Source organism: Macaca nemestrina, chromosome 16 (genome assembly GCF_043159975.1).
Source record: "Macaca nemestrina isolate mMacNem1 chromosome 16, mMacNem.hap1, whole genome shotgun sequence".
Taxonomy (NCBI): Eukaryota; Metazoa; Chordata; class Mammalia; order Primates; family Cercopithecidae; genus Macaca; species Macaca nemestrina.
Genome location: NC_092140.1, coordinates 77514227 through 77537126, shown reverse-complemented (window position 1 = coordinate 77537126; position 22900 = coordinate 77514227). Strand labels below are relative to the sequence as shown.

Genomic DNA, 22900 nt, shown 5'->3' with positions numbered 1-22900 from the left:
CTTTTCTTTTCTTTTCTTTTCTGAGGTGGAGTCTCACTCTGTTGCTCAGGCTGGAGTGCAACGGCATGATCTCGGCTCACTGCAACCTCCACCTCCCGGGTTCAAGAGATTCTCCTGCCTCAGCCTCCTGAGTAGCTGGGATTACAGGCGCTCACCACCACGCTCGGCTAATTTTTGTATTTTAGTAGAGACGGGGTTTCACCCTGTTGGACAAGCTGGTCTCAAACTCCTGACCTCGTGATCCACCCGCCTCGGCCTCCCAAAGTGCTGGGATTACAGGCGTAAGCCACCACGCCTGGCCTGTCCTGTCTTTTCAAAGCATTATTCAAATATGATTCCTTTGGCTATAAAGTTTCATAAAGAGTAGTACTTGGCTCAGATTCTGGAGAGAAAGCCAAAAAAGATCATCCAACTCTGCTCCCAGGGAACTCACGCCCTGTAGATTTTGTAGTAGATTTTGGCAGCATTCTCTTTCCTAATACACAGTAAAATATTTCATATTCCTAACTTGTGTGTGAGCACCATTGAAGACGGCCCAAAATCAACCACTCAAGTGAGTCATCTGAATATGTTCAGTGACATAAATGGAAAGGAGAGTTGGCGGTGGGGGGGATGGGGGTGGGAAAGGACCTAGGGGAAGAGGAGAATAGCCACTTGGAGCATTAAATGCCCTTGTTGTTATCCCACTTAAAATATTTCAAAGGGAAAAATGTCTAATATCTAATCTGCAACTATGCTATTCAATAATAATTCAAGGCCAGGTGCAGTAGCTCACACCTATAATCCTAACACTTTGGGAGGTCAAGGCTATAGTGAGCCATGTTTGTGCCACTGCACTCCAGCCTGGGCAACACAGTGAGACTCTGCCTGAAAAAAAAATTTTTTTAAATAACATTTTGAATGTCAAGGGTTTCCCAGGAAAACTGAAGGGAGTGGGAAATTTATCTCTGAAGCCAAAAGAGAAGTCTCAACATTTCCAGAGGTATAACCAAACCGCTAACTCATCTGAAGAAAGTCAACTAAAAAATAAACCTTCTTTTCCTCACATAAGTTTATTTTACAATCAACAATGAGTTAGAGAGGAACATTTCCAAAATGATTTCTTAAGAGCCTGTTAATTTAACTTAAGGCACAGGCACCTTCTGTTAAACTAAAAAAATTAAAATAAACCTACCACCACATAAAAAAAATTTCAGGGCCAGGCGCAGTGGCTCATGCCTGTAATCCCAGCACTTTGGGAGGCTGAGGTGGGCGGATCACATGAGGTCAGGAGATCGAGAGCAGCCTAGCCAACATGGTGAAACCTCGTCTCTACTAAAATACAAAAATTAGCCAGTGTGGTGGTGCGCTCCTGTAATCCCAGCTACTCAGGAGGCTGAGGCAGAAGAATCACTTGAACCAGGGAGGCAGAGGTTGCAGTGAGCCAACATCGCACCACTGCACTCCAGCCTGGGTGACAGACCTGAGATTCCATCTCAAAAAAATTAAAATAAAATAAAATAAAATTCAGAAAAGTTCAGGGATAGTATTATTTTATCTGTATTCCAAATAGGATTCACAGATAGAAAGAAATGAAATCAAATGTACATGGCAAATAATTGTGCCTGTAAGATTCATTTCTAAAAATTAAATGGGATAGAGGTTAGATGAGTGCATATGTATGTCAATATTAATTGAACCGTTCTCCTAAAATGGGTGCTTTTGATTATACAAAAATCTTAAAACAAAAACATGCACCTTAAAGTTCTACTGTATTTGCTACTGTATCCAGGAAGACTCTCCCCCAAAAAACATAATTTAGAATTGCCTTCACAGAGATGGTTAAGTTACAAACATATCATTATATATGTAATAATACCATATCATTATGAAGCAAATTATATATGTCAAAGAATCTTCCAATCAGTATCTTCTATGCTTCAATTTTTCCATTTTAAAATATACATCCTAAATGTAATTACAAAGCACCACAACTGAATTTTGTACTTGAAAACCTATAGATATGAGTGAAACAATGAAGTATAAATAATGACTTGCATGGATAATCCTTTTTCTCAGTTCAAAATGACTAACAAAAACTTGTTTTTATAAGTTTTATTAACCGAATTTGAGGGAGAGGCATTTTCTAAAAATGGGCAATTTACACAGAAATGGAAAAGTTGTGAGGAGCTTTTTATGAGTCCCATTCATCTGGAAGCATCAGTCAGACTTACATCAGAAGAAAAACTCTTTAATGAGAAACTCATGTCCCTTGTTAATTACTCTTTATTTCTAATGTACAGTAACACTGAAATACATTTTTAAAAATAATTAACACATAATGTTAGGAATATATACAACTACTACTACATTTATTATCTAAGGATCCTAGTAGGCTATTGTAGTTCGAGAAAAAAAAAAAACTAGTAACTTTATTCATTAGGTTCACACTAATGTTTTTGTTGACAGCTTTAGTCATTTGTCAAAGAGCCAAAATTTTCTGCCTTTATTAGCTATTAATAAATGTCAATGATTGAAAATTTTATGGTAGAATTTTACAATCTCAATTTATAGCACAGATCTGAACCTAAGTCAGTATTCTCAAAAACTGGTAACTATCATTAAAGCATTAGATCTTACTGAAATTAACAAATGGTTACTCTTTAAAAATAGAATTATCAAGGGAAACTCATAATTCATTTTTCATTCTTTCTTGTAAGCACATACATATTACACATAACAAATTTTGTTTAGATGCTGTTATTGATATTAAGGCACGGTTTATACAAATAGTGTGAAATACAACTATTTCATAGCTTCAGTAAGCCCTGTGCCTGTCTTTGACCTGTCAATCTATAAAAACATTAACATGAGAGAGTAGAGATGAAAGTGATTTTGCTAAAGTTGTCTGTTATCCCCAAGCTGTTCGAAGTTGATTCGGTTTTTCTGGCTAAGTAATTTAATATAATCTTTCGCCCTTCCAAAGTTGGAAGAGACTATATGAGTTTCTGCTAGAAATTTGAGACATTTAAGTTACAAAACTGGAAAGTATATTATCTCACAAGCAGTAAAGATCTCTGTTTAAACTAATTAATTAGTGAAATACCAACTTTGACTATAATTAATAGACATGCTAATATAGTTTTAATAGATTTTTCTTTGTTATGTGACTATCAGCTAAATATAATCTTTAAGCCACATTATGAATATATATGTGCATGTAAACACACACATATATATCCCAGAAATGGAAAATTGTCCAAATCTACCTTCATCCATTCAGTAAATATTTGTTAAGAACCTATTATATACCATTTAGGGCTATCAAAATCATTACTTTTTACATAAGATTTAAAATAGACTAAAGAAAGTATTTCTTGATCAAATGGAAGAGTTTTTATGCCATTACAAATCATCCACAATAACCGAAACCTGCATCTACTGTATTGTTTATTTCATTATTATTTCATTACATATGCATATTGCATTACTGACTTTTAAATTTCATATACTGGCACTTCAGAGACACTTTCAGGACCAATAAAGTTAATTTGGATAGACCCAAGACAAGTTTTCCAAAGAAGTCACATTTCTTCATATGGGTCCTAGTAAACATTTACAAAGACAGAATCCTTCTGAGTTAAAGTTGACACCTGACTTTAGAATGTCCCATGTACTCAAGATACCTTTGTAAACTGCCTCCCCTCGTCACCATTCCTACTCATTCAAGATAGCAACCAAGTTATACCATGGTCTTTTCTTGCTGTCTTCAGAGTTAGACCTATTCTATCTTACTTTTGCTTTGTTCACATCCCACAATTCAATCAATTCTTGTCAGATCATCTCTTTCTCATAATGAAAAACGTGTGCCCCTAAGCCTCTTTCCTTTTTTGTATATCTTGGAAAATAACTCATTTCAATTTTGTGAACCAAAGAAACAGTTTAGTCCTCATGCAGTAACTACTATCAGGTACCTACTATGTGCCACACACTGGGCTAGACCTTAGGAATGGCTAAGTATGAACTCAATGGCCAGAAATATTCTCGTAGCAAGAAAAAGAGAAATCACTGATTTCAATGTCATATCAGATCTCAAAAACAGTGCAATCAACCTTGAAAGCTCACGAAAGTACCCAGAAAACCCATAAGCATCCTTCCAAATACCTATCCACCTATTAAACTTGCTTTTCTTTAAGCATTTATATTTAGAATAAAAATCATATCTTATCCAACATAATTATTTTATATTTAGTTTCATCATTGGAATTGACTTTCCTATATTTTTCAAGTAGCAATGGTTTTTCTACAGCATGGGTAAAATATATTCCTCAACTATAACAAATGCCCAACACTCACTTGATAAACTGTTTCCCAGGGAAAATGGGTTCTAAATTTCCAACAATCCCTTCACAAGTAAACTTCTGAAATACAAAGCATTTGTAAATTGGGAATGCATTATTCTTTATTTCTACATTTACATTCCTATGGGCCTGGGAAATGGTACCATCACTAAGGTAACACAGTAAATGACTAGTTTAAAATAAAAAATTATTCTGAAGAGTGTGAAGCTGTATGCAAATAATTTTCCACCAGTCTAAGAAGGACTGAGCATGTGAAAATCTATAAAGAAATAAAAGTAAGTTTGTGATATTATCTCTATGATGTTTACTTTTAAGTGCAAGATACTAACTAGTCCAGAAAAGGTTTCCACAGACCAGCTGAGCTGCTTCTTACACATAGGTCAACAGTCAAAAAAAAAAAAAAACTCGCAAAATCCCACAAAACAAAACCTGTTCTACAGGTTTCTGTACACGTAGAGGAAATGTTAGAGAAAGTACAGCCATTTTATAGTCTATCTAGGGTACAAGCCCCTTTAATGTGTTTACTAATACGCTACAGAAGTTCTCATTTCAGTTGTTTTGCCTTAAAGGATTTGCTTGAATCAATAACTAAAGACATATGTATTTCTTGAGGCTAGCAGAGGGTAGATTAGAAACTCTGCTTAGAGTGGTGCATCTTCATGCAGTGACTCAATTTCACAGTTAACAACATACACTTTCTTCCTCCTACAGAAGAATGATTACATGCCTCCATCCATGTCTTTAAAAAGATATATATAATTAGCATACACTCTCCTATTTTAAGATTATACAAAGAAGGTTTTATTGGAATGTGAATAGATATTTTTAAGAGTTTATTTTTCCTTGCTCTATTGCTTATACAAGCACGCACACACACACCCCAGGTTATATTAGCTCTTTAACAGAATAAGATTATATGAGAGGAAAGCTTGGTATAAACTGTAATAACAAAATAACTGCTTTTTATTCCTTACTTAGAAACCCAAGTGCATTCATTCATTTTACATAAAGCAGGAAAAATCAGGTGTCACTTATTGGGTCTAACAGAAGCAGTCAACATTTAAATTATATATCCTTTTAAATACTAGTATCAACATTTTTATTTAAATTATGAGAGAATGCTATAATTTATAATACAAAATACAGTGATAATTTAAAATTTACTAATAATAGACAGAAAGAGATAACTTTCAAATTTTCATGCAGTTGAAAAAGAAACATGAAAAATGGCACACTGTACTGCCACTATTTTATTTTTGGAAACTCTTTGTAAATAAAAACCCATTTCCAAAATAAGATATTCCATGAACACGGAATAGTTGGTAATGGTTCAAGTGCCTTAGGCAACAGAGAAGTATTGTTTTGTAGTTTTTTTAAACCTCTCCTAGTAACAGCAATTCATTATGCACAAAGAAACAAGGTAACAGCACGGTTTATAATGAATATATAAGTAATAACTGCAGAACCTCAATTAAAACTAAAGTTTATCATATTCGTTCCATTTCTATAAACCAGTATAGATAACCTTCTTGATACTCACCAAATGTTACAGAAATGCCTAGGCTTTTCTAAGCAACAAAACGTAGACACATGGTGAGGTGCTGAAGACAGCTCTTTCTTGAGCTCAAAGCACTTTAGATGAAGTAACCTTTATCGTCCATTTAATAGAGGTTGCCTCCTATTATCAGGCGTGGCAGAGAGAAGAGTTTCCACAATCCGGTCTTGACTTTCTGTCCCTCTTTTTGAAGAGTAACAGTTACCACCGGAAAACGTTACCAGAAAATGATCACTTGAACACTCACAGAGAGCAGCTGTAAATTTCCACTCTCTTTGCTTGCTCTCAGATTCCAAGCCTTGCTTGTCTCTTAATCTGTCACAGGCAGTTCTGTTTCTGGTCAAACCAGCTTGCTTATGCGTCCTCCACTCCCTCTCTAACACTTGCTTTCAGATATGTACTACAGTTACAGCTCCCTCTTTACTTCCTCCCTCCCCAGTCCTGCAACGTCACAAGAATGCGTGTAAAGCTGAGGCAAAATAAATTATTGGGCCAAAAAAGAAAAAAGTCTAGAGATAAACAAATTTTTTTCTCATCACATTTTTCTGCCTTAAGTCTTATACTTGTTCATACACAGGGTTTTGTCAACTGATTAAACTGGCTTGACCATCTTGTTTAAAAATGTAAATAAAGGTTCTTTTTAAAAAAAGCATGTTGATAGTAATAATAACAGATTCACCTGCTAATATGCTAGCTCCTCAGGGAAGATGCTATTCCCAATTATAAGAAAGTGGAGCAAGTAAACACACAAATACTTGTATTAGAAACTTAATCTTAACATTTAAAAAGCAAGGAAGGTTTTAGAGTACTTGTAATTTAAACCGTGTAATTTTATGAAAACTTAATGTATTTCTTAATATGGTCTATTTTGAAACTTGGACCAAAATTTGCAGTTATAAAAGGGAAAATTATAAAGAACATAGAAAAATATTGACACCAAAAACAACAGAGCAGCTTAATCATGTATGTGCAAACCAAATGTAATTATTGCCATTAGAAAGGTTTTTTTCCCCCTAAGCATTACCGGTCAGAATGCATAACACCTCTTATAAGAATTACAAAGGCTAAAGGCTACAAAAAATTATTAAAGTTATTATATACATATAATTATAGGGTAAAGTATCTTAAAATTATGAAACTCTCTGTAAGGTTTGGGGATGAGGAATTAGGTGGAAAGCTGAGTGGGCTCATGGCTGGCAGGCTTAGATGGCATTTGTAGGATTCTTTGGAATTAGGAGGCAATGTATGCAGCTTGGAATACGTGCTGGCTCTGTATGAATGCTAGTCAGATCCTGCTTTGGAGTTCTGTTCCAATTCCTTAGCCCAACACACTTTTAGGTTCTCCATCTCCCACTATGTCCCTAATCAAAAGTCTTGGGCCCTTCTACTGATGGATCTCCCAAGTACAGAAGGAACACAAGTAGTTATTAGACCTATTATTAAGTAACACATTCTTATTCTCTGCAGAATTAAAATCTCTCTAAGAATATGAGCTTAAGTAAGGTGAAAGGTAAATATCTATAAATAGTTGTTTATACCCCTTAAGAAAAACAAGTCAGTAAAAGTCGGCCTTAAAATATAGATGTCTTGATCTGGTTTATTTAAAGTAGAATTAAAATTTAACTATATTATACAGTTATTTGCTTATTTCTTAGCACCTATTAAATAGGTATCAAAGATGACTAGAGATTAGTCTGCCAATTATTCTTTCAATTAGCAGTTTTATAATTTTTAGAGTTTTATTTCTTCTTTTTAAAGAGATGTTAAATGGAAATAATTCTAAATCACTCAGGGTATGAAGTGTCTAGTATCTTGGGTTATACTCCAAGAGTTGTAGTATAATTAAAGAAATTCAGAATGGATAAAAGTGGTTCTTAGGATAACAGCAAGGTTAATTTAAAATTGGGAGACTCTATATCAATCTACAATGTATTCAAAGGCACAAAGTCAAGGACTTTAAGACATATAATTACTAAGATTATTTATGATTGATTGTATATTTAATTCCTATTGAATACCATTCCATATTTCCAACAGCAAGAGTGAAGAAATCTCATAATCTACAGGAAATTGGGTTGAGTATTCAGAAGGATATTGCCTCAGTAGTGGAACCAAATTAGGTTTAGATTAAAGATTGTTCTGGTCCCTCCTAATAGATATTAAAAGTAAGCCCTGAAAGGATCATATTATTTCCAAATAACTGCAACCCAGAGTAAAATTTTAAAATATTTATATAAATTTTTTAAAATCTAGCACACAATAACGTAAAATTCACAATATCTGCCATCCAGTCAAAAATCACCAGGCATGCAAAGAAGCAGGAAAACATAATGCATAAGAAGGAGAAAATCGATCGTTAGAAACAGAGTCAGAAATGACACAAATAATAGAATTACTATACAAAGACATTAAAACTATAAAAAATATCTTCCATAAGTTCAAGAAGGTATTAGAAAGATAAGAATGTTAAGGAGAGATATGGCAGATATAAAAAAGATCCAGATCAAATTTCTAAGAATTAAAACTACAATTTCTGAGAAAACATTTATTCTGTTTTATGGAATGAAGTGTTGCCCAACTCTAGAATCACAAATAAGGACAACTAAGATCTTTAAACAACAACAACAAGAAAAAAGCCCTATAAACTCTGGAATGAAAATTACACCAAATGAGATGAATAGCAGACTACACTCTGCAGAAGAAATGATTAGTAAACTTGGAGACACAGTGACGGAACATATCAAAATAAAGCATTGACAGAAAAAAAGTTTAAAAAAATAAAAATGAACAGAGAATCCCTGAACTATGGGGAAACTTAAAAGAACCTAATGTATACTATATATACTACATAGCATATATATGTATACTATATAGAGAGTATATATATACTATATAGTATAGTCTTTGGGCCTTGAATAAACATCAGCAGTAGCCAAGAAATAGTTGTTACAGGCCTTGGGTATAACCCAGTACTGTGGTGGCTTCAGGTGTGACCCAGCATTGACCCAGTATAGTCCTGGCAGTGGTGGTCACAAGAGGGCTCCCCTTCCCTCCCCCAACTGTAGGCAGCTCAGCAAGGAGAGACAGAGAAAGATCCCTTTGAGGGAAAGTAAGGGAAGAGAACAAGAGACTGTCTGGTAATCCAGGGAATTCTCCTGGATCTTACCCAAGACCACCAAGGCGGTATCTCCTTGTGTCTGCAAGTCACAACATTACTGGGCTCTGAAATATCATCTAATGCAAATATGGCTGCAGTGACCAAAGACTTAGATCACAATACTCAATTCCCTTTGAATATTTGGAAAGGCTTCTTAAGAAGGACAGATACATTCATCCTTGAGAGGTCGGGAAAAAAAAATTTAAAAGACAAGTACAAATAAGCCCAGAGTGTGAAGATTAGAAGAAATACCTAACTCTTCAATGCCCAGACACTGACAAACATCCAGAAGCATCAAGACCATCCAGGAAATCATGACCTCACCAAACCAACTAAATAAGGAACCAGTGACCAATTCTGGAATGACAGAGATATGTGACCTTTAAGAGAATTCAAAATAGCTGTTTTGAGGAAGCTCAAAGAAATCCAAGATAACACAGAGAAGGAATTCAGATCTTATCAGATAATATAATAAAAAGACTGAAATAATTAAGAACCAAGGAGAAATTCTGGCGCTGAAAAATTTAATTGACAAACTGAAAAATGCATCAGAGTTTCTCAAAAGCAGAATTGATCAAGCAGCAGAAAGAATTAGTGAGCCTGAAGACAGGCTATCTGAAATACACAGAGCAGTCAAAAGAAAAAAGAATAAAAATAAGGTAGCATGCCTACGGGATCTAGAAAATAGCCTCAAAATGGCAAATCTAAGAGTCATTGACCTTAAAGAGGAGGTAGAGAGAGAGACCAGGGTAGAGAGTTTATCCAAACAGACAGCAGAGAACTTCCCAAACCTAGAGAAAGATCAATATTCAAGTACGAGAAGGTTATAGAACACTAAGCAGATTTTGCCCCCAAAAAACTACCTCGGGACATCTAATACTCAAACAATGAAAGGTCAAGGATAAAGAAAGAATCCTAAAAGCAGCAAGAGAAAAGAAAATAATAACATATAAATGAGCTCCAACACATCTGGCAACAGATTTCTCAGTGGAAACATTACAGGCCAAGAAAGAGCAGTTAAGACATATTTGAAGGTCTGAAAGAAAAAATCTTTTATCCTGAAATATTATATCCAGTGAAAATATCCTTCAAACATGAAGCAAAAATAAAGACATTCCCAGACAAACAAAAGCTGAGGGATTTCATCAACCCAGACCTGTCCTACAAGAAAAGCTAAAGGGAGTTCTTCAGTCTGAAAGAAAAGGACATTAAGGTACAACAAGAATCATCTGGTCATCTGGGCCAGGCACGGTGGCTCACACCTGTAATCCCAGCACTTTGGGAGGCTGAGGCAGGAACATTTCATGAGCAGAGAAGTTCAAGAACAGCCTGAATAACATAGCAAGACCTCATCTCTACAAAAAATCAAAATTAGCCAGAGTTGGTGGCACATGATTGCACCACTGCACTGCAGCCTGGGTGACAGAGCAAGACCCTGTCAAAAAAGAAAGAAAGAAAGAGGGAATGAAGGGGAAGGGAGGGGAAGGGAGGAGAAGGGGAGGGGAAGGGGAGGGAAGGGGAGGGGAGGGGAGGGAAGGGGAGGGGAGGGAAGGGAAATACTCAATGGAATACTATTCAGGTATAAAAAAGAATGAGATCCTGTTATTTGAAACAACCTGGATAGAACTGGAGGATATTATGTTAAGTGAAATAAGCCAGGCACAGAAAGACAAACTTCACATGTTCTCACTCATTTGTGGGAGCTAAAAATTTAAACAATTGAACTCACAGAGATAGAGAGGAGAATGATGGTGGCAGCAAGTAGGGAAAAGGGGCTGGTTAATCCACTAATGGGGATGAGTATAAAAATATAGTTTGATACACTGAATAAGATCTAGTATTTGACAGCACAACAGGGTGACTACAGTGAGCAACAATTTGTTGTACATTTTAGAATAACTGAGGGAATACAATTGGAACGTTCTTTTTTTTTTTTTTTTTTTTTTGAGACTGAGTCTTGCTCTAACACCCAGGCTGGAGTGTGCAGTGGCACGATCTCGGCTCACTGCAAGCTCCACCTCTTGGGTTCATGCCATTCTCCTGCCTCAGCCTCCTGTGTAGCTGGGACTATAGGCATCTGCCACCCCGTCCAGCTAATTTTTTTTTGTAGTTTTAGTAGAGACAGGGTTTCACCATGTTAGCCAGGATGTTCTCAATCTCCTGACTCATGATCCACCCACCTCGGCCTCCCAAAGTGCTGGGATTACAGGTGTGAGCCACCGCACCCGGCCTGGAATGTTCTTAACACAAACGATTGATGAATAGTTGAGGTGATGGATACCCTATTTACCCTGAGGTGATTATTACACATTGCATGCCTATATCAAAATATCTCATGTATCCTACAAATATATACACCTACTATGTACCCTAAAAATTAAAATTTTGAAAATTAAAAAGACAACAACTTAATTGAAAAAGTCACTCCAAAAAATAGTTTTTATTGATACTTTTAATTCTAATCTATCATTACAGAATTTTAACTCTACTTCTTTGCTCTTATATTCACCTTCACTTATACCACAAATCTTTGTTCTAATAACATAGTAACATAATGATATATTTGCCTAATCTTTCAATATATCTAATATGGATTCAAAATAACAGTACCAAAATTACTAACAATAACATCACTGACTGAAGTTTAAAGAATTTTTTGCTGTTAACTCATGAATTGGTCAGCATATAACTGTCATTAGTGAGTCCTAATGTTAACATTTAATTATTTTACCTGTTAAAAAACAAAACTATTTTACATTGTTAGTTCACAATTGAAAGAAATCTCATAAAACAAGACTTCAATTTCTTTAAGTGGAGACTTTAACAACCTATAAATGGTGTAGTTCAGTGGAGTTGTCTCAACTATTAAGAAAATCACTGGGGAAGAAAAAAATGTAAATGATGTATATAGATCAAGTTACAGTCAAATGGCATCATGGCATGCTAAATATGCAACGATTCTACAGTTATTTGAATACAAAAAAAAGGTAGGAAAATTATTTTTCACTTACATGTGGTAGCTTTGGTAGCTTAACTGTGCAGAATTCCAAGTTACCTCCTCCACCTCAGCAGTCATATTTACATTATTGAGTGTTATAAGGCTTTGAATTCATCTTGGCATACTCATACTATAACAATTCACTAGCAATAAGTGCTATAACTAGTTAATGAATGTTTAAGGCACATTATTGAATTGATTAGTCCATTAAATTAAAACATTAGTGGTTAAAAAAGAGTTCATTGTCAACAATAAAAATAATGGCACAAAACCTGGTTTGTCATGATTTCCCTCCCAAAAAAAAAAAAATCAAGACACTAACATGTAAAATACTAAATACACAAATACATAATTATATGATTAAGTGCCACCTCCACGATTTAGTGCTATATTTTGAATTAAATTAATATTAATTTTACTTTATTGGTTTTAGAGTTATTTATATTTAATTAACATATTTGTTTTTATTTAAATGTATAACAGTTGTAAGAAAAAGTGTATTAAGGTCAAGGTCCAGTGGCTCGTATCTGTATTCCCAGCCCTTATGGGAGGCTGAGGCAGGTGGATTGCTTGAGCCCAGGAGTTTGAGACCAGCCTGAGCAACACAGCAAGACCCTGTCTCAAAAAAAAAAAAAAAAAAAAAAATAGAAGAAACAAAAATTTAGTATGGCAGAAGCAAACGCTATGTGAATGATAATAGTATAAAAAACTAGACTGGGCATGGTGGCTCATGCCTGTAATCCCAGCACTTTGGGAGGCCAAGGTGTGTGGATCACCTGAGGTCAGGAGTTCGAGACCAGCCTGACTAACATAGAGAAACCCCGTCTCTACTAAAAATACAAAATTATCCAGGCATGGTGGCGCATGCCTGTAACCCCAGCTACTTGGGAGGCTGAGGCAGGAGAATTGATTGAATCTGGGAGGCGGAGGTTGTGGTGAGCTGAGATTGCACCATTGCACTCCAGCCTGGGCTCGAAACTCCATCTCAAAACAAACAAACAAACAAACAAAAACTAGAAATCCAGGTTGGGGTCAGATTATGGAGAGATTGAGTGCTAGGCGAATGAGCTAAGTAATTAGCTGACAAAACGGAGCCATGATGTGATCAGAACTTTCTGTAATGAATGTGAATTTGGCAGTGTATTAAGAAGAATCAAAAGGGCAAAGAAACAGTAGCTGATGAAATTAAAGGTAACTCAGTAGTCTAGGATGACAGTGAGGGTAACCAGACAGTGGGAATAAAAGGACTACAAGAGTATAAGAGAGAATAGGTTTGGCAACTGAAAAAATGTGGATAGTAATTGAGAGACGAGTCAAGATCACAATGCGTTCCCATGCCTGTGTGAGAGTAAGCAGGTTATACCTTTAAAACATATAAGAACCACAGGAAGAAAAATAAATTTTATGAAATAGGCAGTTACTTGATATATAACAAGTCCGAGATGCCAGCAAGACTTTTGGATACAAATGCCCACAGGCAGCTGAACATACAGAACTAGAACTTTGAGAGAAAACAGACCAGAGCAATATATCTAGGGGTCATCCATCCTGCCACTGCAGTATGAGAGAGACCAAAAAGAGAGCCAAGGACAAAACTTCAAGAAACATCTACAGGTATTGGTAGAAAAAGGGCAACTGGCTGGGTGTAGTGGCTCACCCCTGTAATCTCAGCACTCTGGGAGGCAAATCACTTAAGCCCAGAAGTTCAAGACCAGCCTGGAAAACATGGCAAGACCCCCCATCTCTACCAAAAAAATATATACAAAAATTAGTTGGGCGTGGTGGTGCACTCCTGTGGTCCCAGTTACTCGAGAGGCTGAGGTGGGAGGATCGTTTGAGCCCTGGAGGCAGAAGTTGCAGTGAGCCAAGATTGCACCACCGCACTCCAGCCTGGGCAACAGAGTGAGACCCTGTCTCAAAAAAAAAAAAAAAAGAAAAAGGCAAATAAAGAAACAGTGGTTAGAGAGGGAAAGGAGAAACTGAAAAGTATGCTATCGTATGACCAAAGAAAAGAGACCTTCAAGAAAAAGAAGCATTTAAAAGTACTTACTACCCAACCCTGTAGTCTAATTTCTAAGTCCCACTTTGAATTCTTACAAAGCAAAAGTATTAGTGGGAAAGGGGCCTTTAGAGAACCACTGGGCACAGAGAAAGGGACTTTTAAGAGTTCATATTCCCTAAATTCCTAAAGACATAGACTGGTAGTCAGCAAGACCAAAGACAGGCACGGACCATCAGAGCATACAGCAGTATAGAAAAGCATGAGGCAGGCAGAGGACTCCAGGCCAGCCCTTCTGGGAAACTGGTAACACTGGCTCTGATCCAGGTAGCATACATAGCCCAAATCTCCCATGCCATGCCTAGAACACTGTATGGGAGATTGGAGACTTAGTAGTACCTGATACAACAATAGGATTAGGGGCCGGGCGCGGTGGCTCAAGCCTGTAATCCCAGCACTTTGGGAGGCCGAGACGGGCGGATCACGAGGTCAGGAGATCGAGACCATCCTGGCTAACACGGTGAAACCCCGTCTCTACTAAAAATACAAAAAAATAAGCCGGGCGAGGTGGCGGGCGCCTGTAGTCCCAGCTGCTCGGGAGGCTGAGGCAGGAGAATTGCGCGAACCCGGGAGGCGGAGCTTGCAGTGAGCGGAGATCCGGCCACTGCACTCCAGCTTGGGCGACAGAGCGAGACTCCATCTCAAAAAAAAAAAAAAAAAAAAAATAGGATTAGGATTATAAGAGGTTAGGGATGAGGTAATAGAGAAATGAATATATATTACTGTTTCCAAGTGTTGGATATAAAGAATAGAAGGGCAGCTTGAAGGGCTTAATAGAAGAGGTTTTTGTTTGCTTTAAAAAACAAACAAACTTTCAACTCTTGGTAGATTGAGTGGGACAGACAGGAGGAAGGTAGAAGATGAGAAGGGATAATTATTGGAGCATGATCTTTGAGATCACAATGGAAGGGATCAAGAACATAAGAGGAATAATATATATTTTTCTAAAATGAGAAGGAGAAAGCATGAGTAGAGACTGCCCAGGGAAAGAGGAATGAAGTTAGGAAGCACATGCTTACCTCAGTTTTCTCAGAAAAGCAGGACTCACCATCATCTGAACAAAACAAAGGTAGAGTAAGAGAATATGTGTTTGAGCAGAGTGAAAACTGGTCTTATCAGAAAGCCCACATGTGGCTGGGTGCAGTGGCTCATGCCTGTAATCCTAAGCACTTCGGCAGGAAGTAGGAGGATCCCTTGAGTCCAGGAGTTCAAGACCAGCCTGGGCAACATAGGGAGACCCTCTCCCTATTTAAAATAAAATAAAATAAAATAAAATAATCCACATAAATACAGTAAGAAGAAAAGCTAAAAGTTGTGACTCATGTACACCAAATCCTAAGTTTAACAGTTAAAATTCCACTCATATCCATACAATTCCACTTATATCTAAACAATATAACAACACTAAGTGAAATACTGCACATGCTATGATTTTCCACCAACTGCCCAATTTAAGGAATAACAAAGGATGAGGTTAAGAAACAGATCGTGGAGTCCCGAGATTCAATATATAGCTAGCATCATAACAACAACATGGGCTTAGTGCCATAACCACAGGCAGATGGTGATACTAATAATTCTCATATTTCCCCATCCTGCTTTGCTGGATCCATGTTCTATTTTCTCCACAACTGGTGCTTTCATGAAAAGTTCTTGCTCGAGTCAGTTAAGAACACAAGATACCTTTTAGTAAACGAACAATTCCCACCCTGTTGAGAACTGATGCACATTCTCTTTTTATGAGGTGTGTCATACTCCAATTTTCCAAGTTTTTACATGTTTTCACTTTTCTACAAATTTTTGAAACCAGAACTATACAAAAATTGTATGTTGGAAAATCATATTATTACTGTTATAAATCTTTAAAAGTACAACTTGTAAGCTGGTGCTCTGAAGCCAAGAAGAAAAACAGGATCTAAAGAGAACAGAGAGAGACAGGACAAAGAAGCAGGCTGAGTGAAGGGACAGAAAACCTTGAGTTATAAATAACTTGGTTTAAAATGTCAAGGGAAACTAGTCTCAAAGTATCTCTTTCTACAGGGTTATAAAGCTTTTTAATAATGAAAGTACTTCAGATGGCAATTTTCAGAGTCAAAGCCATTTATGGCAAACAAACACATAGCATTGGTAATATAACATATTCAGGTAATTTACTGAATGGAAAAATCTCTGTGGAAGATGTGGAATCATCCAGTAATTATAGTGGATTCTATTTATAAAACATATTTTACCACAAATCTGAAGACTTATAAACTATGATCTAGTATAGGAGAAATGATTATACTCCTTTAATAACTATTAATCACAGAAAATTTTAATAACTGTAACCACAGAATGGCATCTTGTTTTACAAATAAAATACAAACCAGTGTACTGTTCTAGCTATGCTGATTCTAGAAATGTCTTTTTACCTTTTAATTTTAAATTAAATGTCCATTAAAAAAAGTATTTTTTGTTTCCTATGCTTCCCTAATGGTTTTAAAATCCCAGTCCGCTGCAGTGACTTGTATCTGTAATCCCAGCACTTTGGGAGGCTGAGGCTAGTGGATTGCTTGAGTCCAGGAGTTTGAGACCAGCCTGGGCAACATAGTGAGACTTCGTCTCTATCAAAAATACAAAAACTTTGCTGGGCGTGGTGGTGTGTGCCTGTAATCCCAGCTACTCAGGAGGCTGAGGTGGGAGAATCTCTTGAGCTTTGGAGGCAGAGGTGGCAGTGAGTCAAGATAATGCCACTGTACTCCAGCACGGGCAACAGAGAGAGACCATCTTGAGGGAAAAAAAAGACAATCCCCCGCCTTCCTTTTCTCTAATTCCACTTTCCAAGGCTAAACACTATTCAAAGTGCTATCCTTCCAGATCTTTTTTCCAGGCATACATAGATATATGTATTTGTTTGAATACATGCCAAGGTAATTTTTAAATGAGATAATACTATACACACTGCATTATAATTTATTTCTTTATAGTAGATCTTGGATTTCTCTACATTTGGTAGCTCTATTTCATTCTTTTAAAAGTGCTGCTTGGTTGCACAGTAGATGCACTTGGCACCGAAAACTTGACTTAAGCACATCCCGAGGATGACCCTGAATGCAGTTCACAGTTCCGAGCTAAGGAATCTGGGATAGGCTGGAGATCTATTCCTTATCTATGAGGAGCATTTGAACCCCCAGCCTGGCTCATGGAACACAGGGCATAGAGGGGATCGAGATCCTTTGTTTTGGGTTAAATGAAGGTTACCAGGTGGAGGTTGTTAGGGAGAAGGCATTAAGTGAAAAATGCTGTGTAAACTGCATGACTGTTGCAAGCAGTTGTTTCTCTTGCCCAACCCGCTGCCACTGGACTCTCTCCCCTGCATGTAAACTCCCCCAAAAACCCTCTGTCTCCTTTGCTGGCTCTGGGTCTCTTTGGCCTCTAGAACCTGGTGCCATCCCCACTGGAGTTGATAGTGGTTCACCACAAACTGGTGTTCCTTAATATTGCTGTACCACAGTTTGTTTAACCACTTCTCTCTATATAGACATTTAGGTAGGTGAGGGTGTTGTTTTTTGTTTTTGTTTTGCTATCTTGTAATCTATTTTAAAATTAGTCACTGATAACATAAACAAATCAGAATTTTAAAACACAATGTTAATTCTCCTTGGAAAAAAGCTATACAGTGATTATTGTATTATTCTAATAATACAGATAAATAAAATTTACCTTTGCCATTTAAAACAATGGGAAAAAACACAATTACTTTTGCATGAATCTAATAATGAGCACTTTTTTCATTTTAAATATTTTGGTTTCTCAGAGTTGATAAACATGCAAAAGCTGTCATTGGTTTCAATACAATATTATCAATAATTCTGAAAATTTATACATACAACTGATTTTCAAATTAATTGCCCATTATGGCTTTTGGATATGCACTGGATACCCAGTGTGTTTGAGGGCTAAATTTCACTAATTCTCCACTATTACTCAATTACATTAAGCCGGCAGTCTCCAACGTTTTTGCACCAGAGGATGGTTTTGTGGAAAGTAATTCTTCCATGGACCTGGGGGTGCAGGGTTGGGATGCAGGGAATGGTTTCGGGATGACACTGTTGTATCTCAGGTCATCAGGCATTAGATTCTCATAAGGAGCCTGCAACATAGATCCCTCACATGCACAGTTCACAGCAGTGTTTGTGCTCTCTATGAGACTCTAATTCTGCCACTGATCTGACAGGAAGCGGAATTCAGGTGGTAATGCTCACCAACCAGCCACTCACCTCCTGCCGTGCTGCCCGGTTCCTAACAAGCCATGGACAGGTACAGGTCTGCAGCCCAGGGGTAAGGGACCCCTGCATTAAGCAACTCTTGATTGGTGTTTTCAGAAGCCTAGTGTGGTACTAGGTTCTCTAAGGAATTCAAAAGAGGTCTGTGACAAAAGATCTGTCTTCAAGGAGCTTGTACAACTTTTGTGGGGAAAAAAAAAAACCCTTAGCTATCTATATAAAATAATTACACCTGAATACAAAGTTTCGAAGAAAATACAAAAGGAAGAAGAAACATGCAAGGAACCAAGGTATACTTTACCTTATTTTATCATAAGGTAAAATATAGAGATTACCTAAGTGAGGAAAGAAAACGAGTAAGTGAAATAAATGGGACTTTTTTAATTGTACAAAAATCATAGACTTTATAAATTCTTCTAACAACATATTTCCTGAAGACTTGTTAGCAAATACCTAAGAAATGAGAATTTAGATGCACTTTGAAAAAGTACTAGGATTTGGATATAGTGAGATAGAAAAAGGAACAATATTCCAGCATAGGAAAATACTTTTAGCAAAAATTCGAAGACTGGAATGAAAGTAGAAAAGGGACAGAAAGAGAGGTAGGGAAATGGGGGAGAAGAAATTTGTGGTTAAAAGGGAAATACATAGGGAAGTTTTTGAGGTGGAGTAGTGGACAGGGAGGGCACGTATATTTGTTGTCAAAGGAATAAGCCTGGAGAGAGGTAAAAAGCTGTTCCCTGCACACCTGGCCCAACACGTTTTGGTCCCATTTCAACCAATACTCACCCTCTTCACTGGCTTCTACAAGAAATCCAGATATACCAAGTATTTCCTGGCTTTCGTAAGTTTTTATTTGTGAGGTCACAGTGAAGTGTCACAATACACAACATAGCATTTCTCAAGAGTTCCTATTCATTTCCTGCTGGATCTTCCCTGTGCCTTTCAAGTTTTTCTTTCCTTTTTTAAACAGAAAATTTAAATTCTATCTCAGCTTCTAGTTCCAAATACGTATTCCTAACTCATCTTAAACCGCAACAAAACAGAGACTCTTCCAATGGCCAGGACATAACTCCTTAAAAGGCAATTTAACAACCGTCTCCAAATACTTGAACAAACCCTTTGTGGATTCAACATTCATCACAAATGAATTATCCATGCTTTTCTTCCAAACAAATTCTGCATTTTCTATACAATTCTTCATGCTTACTAAAAGATTAACAATTTCTCCATTGGGATAGAGTCAAAACTGCAGATGAAAGATTTGCCTTAGTAAAAAGAAGTATAACTTTTATAAAAAACAGAATCATTATTTTCAATAAATAGAGGTAGCAACAGTTTTTAAAATTAAATAAGAACTAGAAGAATGTAGTGAGACAGAATCTCATACACCGCTGAGTGGAACAAAATCCCCAGAAACCTTTCTAGAAACAACTTACCAGTATACTCATGCTTTTTAACATACTAATTCTACTAACAAAAAGCTACCCTGAGAAAATAGTCAGAGATGGCTAGATGTTCAATGATGTTATTGCAATGTTATTTACAAAGGAAAGCCAAGAGTATCTACAAAATGGAAATAGTTGAATAAATTACGTTATGCTACCATCTTAGAATTTTATAGAGATATAAAAATATTTTAAGTGCCATATATTCATATAATAAAATATATCAAGTAAAAATCAAGAAATAGGACTAATACTTCAAATTCATTTTAAAATTATATATATATATGTATATATACACAAAACTGTGTGTGTGTGTACAGAGACATGCATAATTTTATATAGATAAAAGACTAGAAGGAAATATAACAAAATTTTAACACTAATTTTCTCTGGGTAGTAAGATTACAGATTACTTTTCTCTTCTTTATAATTTTCTGTAACAATCAAATTTTCTACAATAGCATTTATAAGTTGAAATTTTGTTTTAAAAAAGAAGCAGCTTTGTTTCCCCATTAAGTAGGCATTTAAAAAAATGTGGGCTTGCTGGGCAGTGTGGCTCATGCCTTTAATTCCAGCACTTTGGAAAGCCGAGGTGGGGGTGGATCACTTGAGGTCAGGCGTTTGAGACTACCCTGGCCAACATGGTGAAACCCCGTATCTACTAAAAATAAAAAAAACTAGCTGGGTGTGGTGGTGGATGCCTGTGGTCCTAGCTACTTGGGAGGCTGAGGTGGGAGAATCACTGAAGCCTGGGAAGTTGAGGCTGCAGCTAGCCGAGATCATGCCACCGCACTCCAGTCCAGGCAACAGAGCAAGACCCTGTCTCTCAAAATTTTAAAAATAAAAATAAAAAATGTGGCCAGGTGCGGCGGCTCACATCTGTAATCCCAGCACTTTGGGAGGTCGAGGCGGGTGGATCATGAGGTCAGAAGTTTGAGACTAGCCTGGCCAACATGGTGAAACCCTGTCTCTACTAAAAAATATACAAAAATTAGCTGGGTGTGGTGGTATGCACCTGTAATCCCAGCTACTCGGGAGGCTGAGGCAGGAGAATCACTTGAATCTGGGAGGCAGAGGTTGCAGTGAGCCAAGATCATGCCACTGCACTCCAGTCTGGGTGACAGAGCAAGACTACATCCCGAAAAAAAAATAAAAAATAAAAATAAAATTTAAAATGTGGGCTCTGATATATTTATAATCTATACACTCTACACTATGGTATTGGTGAAGCCTACAGACTTCTGAGTTTCCATTATAACCTCATGTTGAGTAAAGTTTTAAGTGCACAGGAAGGGTGCTGATTTGGCCCTCATACAGAACAACTTTAATGACACTAGAATGTGAGCTAGTGGATGGGGAGGTGCATCTAAACTGGGTTGTAGTGAGGGTAGAACATGTCACTCTGTTACTGGCTTTAGAACAAGTAGAGACCAGTGGCCTATAATTGCAAATAGAAGAACTATTGCCCCTCTACAGAATGTGCTTTCAAACCTTACCCCAACCCACAATAAAAAACATGGCTAACACAAAAACTCCAGTAACAAGCTAACATCCATGCAAGTAAAGCAAAAGTTTCACACCTGCTCTTACCACATCTGATGCAGTCTGATACTGTCTATGCCACTTAATTTAATATTTTGAAAATGTGGATTGCAGCTCACCAAACTGATTTTATGACCCTCTAGTGAGCGGAAAGCCACAGTTTGAACAATGCTGACAAGGAGACAGTGCTCTTCCCCTGGACCTGTAGGCGCTATGTAACAGAGCATCCAGTCATGAAGAAAACTGGCTCTGGAGCCTCCTGCCTGACTTCACGTACTGACTCTGCAACTTACAAGGTGCCTGGACAAATTAGTTCACCTCTCTGGGCCCCCATTTCCTCGAATGTAAAATGGAAATAATGTACCTATGTCATAGGATTATTATAAGGATTAAATGAATTAATATATACATATAAAGTACTCAGAACAGTGCCTGGTACACAGTGAGCACTGTATAAATATTAGCTAAGATTATTATTATTAATGTGCCTACTAAGGAGGAAAAACACACACTGAGAATTAGGTAAGATGTAAGAGAAGGTCAAGAGGTCCTACATATCCTCATGCTCTTGTTAGAAGCAGAAAAAGAAAACTGATACTCTCAAAATCTTCGACATAGAACCAAGCATGTTAGTCTATATTAATTTGGTGTTTCTCTTTGATGCCTAAATAGATATTCAAACTAGATCTCACAGTTTATGTTGGCATATAAAATCTCACTGGCTCTTATCCGAACCCAATCCACTCCTGATTAAGATAATGGTCGGATAGTAATCCATTCCTGATTAGTGTTGAATAGTTAATTTTGAGATAGTGAGCACTTTATATTCCAATTTTTAAAATAGCCTTATTAGGATATCATTTACATACCACAAAATTAAGTGTTTGAGTGTACCAGCCAATGATTTTAGGGGATTGAGGAGAGTTGTGTAATTCAATTTCAATGCTGCAATTCAATTTCAGAACACTTCCTTTACTCCTATTTGTATCATCTGCCTACTTGCAGTCTGCCTATTTTAAATGAGGAAAACAATCATGCATTTCCAGGCCATCCAAAAACGCCAACTAATTCCCACAAATATGACTAACATATCCAACTTAACTATTTAACACTACTGTATCAGATAGAAATTACATTTTCCTTCTACAGTGAAGCCAACATGTCCTATAATGTAAATAAACAATATAATAATATGTCAATGGTATTAAAATATTATCTAAATTGGACTCAGGCACCTGGCAGAAGCAAATAACAGAACCAAAATAACAGAAGCAAATAACAGAAGCAAAAACCTTCAGGGAAAGGGAAGAGAAAATAACGATAAAACACACCTTTGGGAGCTTAAGAGGATGGGGAGATTCTATCAGGGGAAAGACTGAAATAAAACTGTAACAGCCTCTCATGTTCTCCCAAGAAGTTTTCAGCAGTGCTTACAGGCAGAATTCTTATCCCATGTTTTCAATCTAGAAAGTAAAATTTGAGTAAAAAAAAAAAAAAAACCCCTGCAAGTCATTATGCTAAATACTCAGAAAGTGA

The 22900-nt window shown here is 36.8% G+C and overlaps 1 protein-coding gene across 10 annotated transcripts in view; it reads right to left on the bottom strand.

Annotated features, from left to right (window-relative positions):
- The window catches only part of LOC105490706 (calcium binding protein 39 like), a 136217-nt gene that overhangs the window by 83280 nt on the left and 30037 nt on the right, over positions 1 to 22900 (bottom strand). For 3 of the 10 annotated variants that reach the window (XM_071081632.1, XM_071081634.1, XM_071081635.1), the window contains one exon: positions 15129 to 15163. The exons of 5 other annotated variants lie outside the window; for them this stretch is intronic. The gene's annotated coding sequence lies outside the window, so the exon portion shown is untranslated. Of the gene's footprint in view, positions 1 to 5880; positions 6309 to 15128; positions 15164 to 18368; positions 18517 to 22900 lie in introns of those variants that run through there. 2 more of the 10 variants (XM_011756588.3, XM_011756584.3) reach the window with 2 other exon arrangements.